Source organism: Nicotiana sylvestris, chromosome 12 (assembly GCF_000393655.2).
Source record: "Nicotiana sylvestris chromosome 12, ASM39365v2, whole genome shotgun sequence".
Lineage (NCBI taxonomy): Eukaryota > Viridiplantae > Streptophyta > Magnoliopsida > Solanales > Solanaceae > Nicotiana > Nicotiana sylvestris.
In genome coordinates, this window is record NC_091068.1 from 62,220,990 (window position 1) to 62,226,989 (window position 6,000).

Consider the following 6,000-nt stretch of genomic DNA (forward strand, 5'->3'; position numbering starts at 1 on the left):
TTGGTATGAAAATCCGTCCACAAAATCGCCTCCCATCGAGACTAGGGTTCAAAATATGGTAAAAAGAAGCTAAGTCCCGAAATGAAAGTCTTAATACCAGCCTCAAATGTCGCATTTGCGATATCCGGATCGCAAATGTGACAAGAGCTTCGCAAAAGTGAAGGCTGACCAACTCTATCAAAGTCGCAAATACGACACAAGACTCACAATAGTGAGCTCAGAGTCTTCGCAAAAGCGACAATTTGTGTTGCAAATATGGAAGCTACCTAATCGCAAATGCGATGAAATTGTTCGCAAATGCGAACTTTCCTGCCCTAGCCCATCATCGCAAATGCGGACATCGCAAATGCGATGAAAACCTCGCAAATGCGAGAACAGAGACACCAGTAAAGCTGAACCTTTTTTCAAACACTCCGAAACGCATCTGAAACTCATCCGAGTCCTCGGGGTTTCGAACCCTACATCCACACAAGTCTTAAAACACAACACAAACTCACTCGCGCGATCAAAACATCGGAATAACCTCTAAAATCACGAATCAGACGCCAAAACACATGAAAATCACAATGAACTTAAAGAACTTCTAGAATTGCAACACATATCTGAACCACATCAAATCAACTCCAAATGACATCAAATTTTGCAAGCAAGTTCCAAATGACGAAACGGACCTATTTCAAGTCCCGAAACTAAAATCCGAACCCGATAGCCTTAAAGTCAAACCATGGTCAAACTTAGAAAAATTCCAAACCTTTAAATTGCCAACTTCCGTCAAATGGTGTTGAAACATTCTAGAAACCTCCAAATGCAAATCGGAGCATACACCCAAGTCCAAAATCACCATCCAGACCTAACGGAACCATCGAAACTCTGATCTTAGGTCAAATACTCAAAGGTTAAACATTGGTCAATTATTTCAACTTCGAGCTCCTCAAATGAGAGTCACCCCTTAAAATCATTTCCGAACCACTCATAAATCAGAGCCGATGATGCACGCAAGTCATAAGACACTATGTAAAGTTATTCATGACCTCAAACTGTCAAACTGGACGCAATTACTCAAAACGATCCGATGAGTCGTTACAATTTAAGTTATATTTACTAGTACCGCAAAAACATCGAATTAATAAAAATTAAAAACGTATCATCAGCGATCACTGTTGAAACCGATGACAAAAATGAACAACGACATGCTACAATATTGACTTAAACAGAAAATGCTAACTTTATTTATGGATTGGCTTATCCTTTTCATTTCTACTGAGATATGAAGATTCTTTCGTTTTCAGCTGTATAATTAATTGGAGTACGTGGTATCTTTGTAGTCGTGAGTCAGGTAAAAGACTAAAAAACCATCTTGGGAGTATATCTATATATTTGTTTTCATTTACATGTACGTATTAAAATTTGTCTTGGGAGTTAACCTATATTTATTTTCCATTACATGTAGTACTTATTAAAATAAAACATGTTCTGAAAGTACTTTAATTTTCTTGAGCTAAAAAATCTAAACCACCGACACCGATTAAACCGCCGACTACTGTATCGAGGCATAGTCGTTTTCTTGGATGAAATTAATGATGAGACTGCTTTTGCACGTTCAAGAGCGAAGCTTGTTTTGACTGGTAAAAAAAAGGTGTGATACGAAGAATGAAGGTGGTGTGATATGACTCATTAGAACGGATAATAAGTTAAAAGTAATAAGTGCATGTTTTAATATAATATATGTATTTAAAAAAACAATACTTTTAATATATTCTTTATGTGAGCACGTGATTTTTGCCCTATATGTATTACTCCAACAAATTCAAAACAAAATAATTTCTTTCAGTGTTTGCAATTTTGTTGGATTTCGTGGCATTTTCTTTTAATTATTTGCATTTGTCTGTGCACGTTTATTTTATTTAATTCATGAAAAATACAAAAATATATTGCATCTGCATTTAGGATTTAATTTTATGTTTTAGATTAATTAGCAAATTAGTTTGTTTTATAAAAAATGAAAATCGCAAAAATAATTCATTTTGCATTTTTTACTTTTAATTTTGAATTGTGCAATTTTTCCCTTAAATTTAGGGTTTAATTAATTATTGTAAATACCATGATGAGTGATTAATCTATTTGGGTAGGTTAATTTAGTTTGAAAAATTATTATTAATTAATTTAGGATTTATTTTGATTTTAGGAAAAGAAAAGAATTGTGGATTGAAAAAGGAAAAAGAAAGAATGAAAGAAATCTGGGCTCAAACCCGATTTTGTTGCCTCAGCCCAAGTAATAACCACCCAATACCCGGCCCAACCCACGCCTGACCCGGTCTGGATTTCCCCCCTAAACGAAACGACACTGTTTCATTAAGATGGATCTGGGCCGTTGATATCGCCTGATCCAACAGATCAGAACTGGGGGGGGGGTTCAATATATATATGTCCAAGCGCACCCTACCCCCCTCATTTCATCGTCCCAATACCCCCGTCTTCACAAACCTGCCCCACAAACCCTAGTAGCCGCCCCAGAATTCCTCCACCATCCGGTGGTGGCGCCACCTCCAAGCACTACCAAATTAACACCATGAACTCCCTTACACCTCCCCATCCCAAATCTCCAAACAGTTCCTCTCAAATCCCCCTCCCTCACCTCGAATCTCAAATCTAAGGGCAGCACCTAAAACCCTAAAAATTCCCAAATCCACCCAGAATCACACCATGCAACCCCTCATCTCCTTCCTGCCTCAAATACGAGTTTGTTTCATTTCAAACTGGCCCGTCAGTGGTAGAGCAGAGGTCCGGATAGCCAAGTCTCTCCCTAGGTTCCTTTCTGGCTCAGCAAGGTCGAGTGAACCCAAAACCGTCATTAATCGTTTGTCTTTTGCTAAGGACAGACGATTAATGACCTTCAAAGGTTCACTTTCTTCTCCAAGGTTTGTTCGAGTTCATGCAGTTCTTGCCGAAGTAGGTTTGGGATAATTTCGTTTGCGTCGATTGGTTTCCTTTGATCTTTTCTGTTTGTTTGCTTGGTTGTTTGTTTTTCTAGTTTTCGTCCTTCAAAAATTTCGTTTCTTGCTTAATTGTATTATGTTTTGGTTGTAAGTTCATTAGTTAGCTTGTTTGCTTAATTGTTAATGACAATCGGCTTCGTAAGGTTTGAGTTTAATTTGGTTTCAATTCGTGAGATTTTCTTCTTTCCGCTAGGTTTCATTTTACGTTTGTGAATTAATTTTGGAACTAAAGCATTGAGATTAGTCAAGTATAGTTCATCGTTCGCATTAATTCTTGTTTCAAGAACATTTTCTGAATTCATATTTATGTGTGAAGGATATTCAGGCTAGTTCTTCATAATTTCAATAGTTGTTTTGAATTTCAATCTGTTTGAAAGTGTTAGCTCGTTTGTTTACTGTTATTGTGATTGTGAGCATTCAGAATTTAAGGGGGATAAGTGAATAATTGGGAACTTTAAGAGGTAATTTTGGAGATTATTTTAACTTGAAGAATCTTTAATAACTGATGGGAAGCTTCCTAAATGGACAGTTGCCCAAAATGGTTAGGGAAAACAGGCTGTAAATTGAAAATATCTGAAGGAAATGGACAGCTGTCCAAAAATCAGTTTTAAAAGATGCCCTGTGAGGGTATTTTGGAAAAAATCTGACTGCCTTGCCTTGGAAGGCACACAACAGACCCTCAACCTTATAAAGGAAGCGTTCTTCTCATTCAACACACAATTTTTGACACCTTAGAGAGACTGGACAGAAAAAGAAATATACTGAGTTGGAGAAGTAATTGATTTTCTTCTGATATGTCCTAGAAAATGTTAGAAATTATTTGAATTGGTTTTGGTTTTGACTCCCTGAATCCTTGTTACTCTGGAAATTTTCCTGAAAATAGTTTCCAAGTCGTGCATTTGCCCGGAAACCTGGCTTTAATTTGGGTTTAGAAGCTTGGTTTGAACTGTTTGAAGCTGATTTTTGGAAGTTTGGGGGTGGGTTCAATTGTGCAAGAACTGTTGTATTGCTGCTGATATTGTCATGTTGCTACTGATCCCTCATTTTCTCTACTTTCTTTGTTTTCCAGGTATATTTTGGGAACCATAGACAACATGTGAATATGAATCTACACTTTGAGTATGAAACACTTGAGATGCAAGTTATATTTCAAGTTTACTTCTACTATTTCATCTACTGCTATATTATTAAGTCTGTAATCATATATTATGCATGTTTAGTATAGCCCTTTCTCACATTGCTGAATATCGTAAAGTGAGTTTATGTCTACTTGTCGGTTTGATTCTGGGGGAGTATGAGTGTGAGGTTTAGATTCAAGTAAATTAAAGTTCATATCATATAGTTTCGAAATGCTGAAATGGTTATTTGGACAATGTGTGTTATGGGATAACTATAATGGTATGTCTGTTCACCTGCGGAATTGTTCAATTTGTGATTGATTGTTGAACTTACATAGGCTAGTTTGTTCTAGTTATGGAATCCCATGGTATCCTATTAGCATGAGGTTTTGATACTCGTTGTTCAAATAAAGAGGCCATACGAGTCTAAGGCAGACTTAGGCCCAAATCACGTTGAGATTGCTTTCTTTTCTTTTGAAACTGTCAAGTTAAAAACTAGTATTTGATATGTTGATTCGGCAAAATGTTTAAAGTCTTTTTCTTGTTGGTTTTCTTTTGTTTCAACATGAATTTCCCTTAAGTCCTCGCACCCCAACTCCTACTGGCTGGGAATGAGGCCTGCTTCATTTCTTTAGAAGGTTCTTTTTTGGTTAAGGTTAGATAACGTGAGTTACTATAACCAATGGTCTTGTTCACAATGCAAAGTTATAAAATTGTAGATTCGGTGATGTACCGAATTATCTTTAATCATTTGTAGCATGTCTTTCCAGTTAGCTTTTCTTGAGAACCTTTTCATGTGATCAAGCTTTTGGATCATCGTAGGGGTGGGCAAACTTCTAGGCGCGTAAATAAAATCATCGTGACTATGGATCCGGTTCCCATGGAATGGTCATGATACGTAAGTCTAAAATTCGGGTATGCATTTGATGTGATCCAATTTCCATTCTCAACAACGTTAAATAGAACGTGTCGCGAACCGCGGGTGCATTTTATGTGACGTAGTTCAAGGTGTGTTTTAAATAACGTGGAATCTTCCTAAAAATAATTAATCATGGGTGTACTGAAAGGTGTAAACTTCCTGATAAGAAGCCTTAGGGCAAGAATGTCTATCCATCTTTATGGTGAAAGACAATGAGAGATTAAGAAGATAAATACAAGTTTCAACAAGTAAAAGAACCAAGATGAAGAAGGGTAAGAGGCGCCCAGTTAATGAAGGTTAACAGCGTTTATAATGAGGTAGAGGAACATAAGATTTTTGACTTATATTCAACAGTAACAAAGGTATATACAATTGGTTTCACCCCATTCCAAATATGCCCTATGGGGATTAACAGAAGTAGTACGAGAAGATATGATGAACGAATTGTTTGCGTCAGTTGACATTTCCGAAGGATATTGCAAATATGCTAATAGATCTCTTTATGAGACACCAGATGGTGCACTTTGAAATAGTACAGCCAGATATGAGTACTACAAAGACATGCACTATAAGCCTTTAAGGGATAAATATTACCTTAGTATGGCTCCCGCACCTAGTAATGAAAAAAATGTTAGGCAACTGAAAGAGACAAGGGATGGAGCAAGGGGAGCCAAAGGCAAAAGAATGTTTTGTTCGAGTTTTTTAATAAAGCAGTAGATATAGCTAATTAGCGGGATATAAGAAGAGAGTTAATGAAGCATTATGAGTAAGATATGATACACGGATAATAACGGTAGGTCAAAAAATGATGACAGCATTACAGAATTTACAGTCAAGTGAAGGGAAAGATAAAAGATGACATGCCTTGAGACAATGAAAGAATATAGGCCATAGAGTCATATCCTCATTTTGAGAAATAAGTTCGCAACTCTAGCGCTATTACCAAGAGGAAAAGTTAGACCCTAGA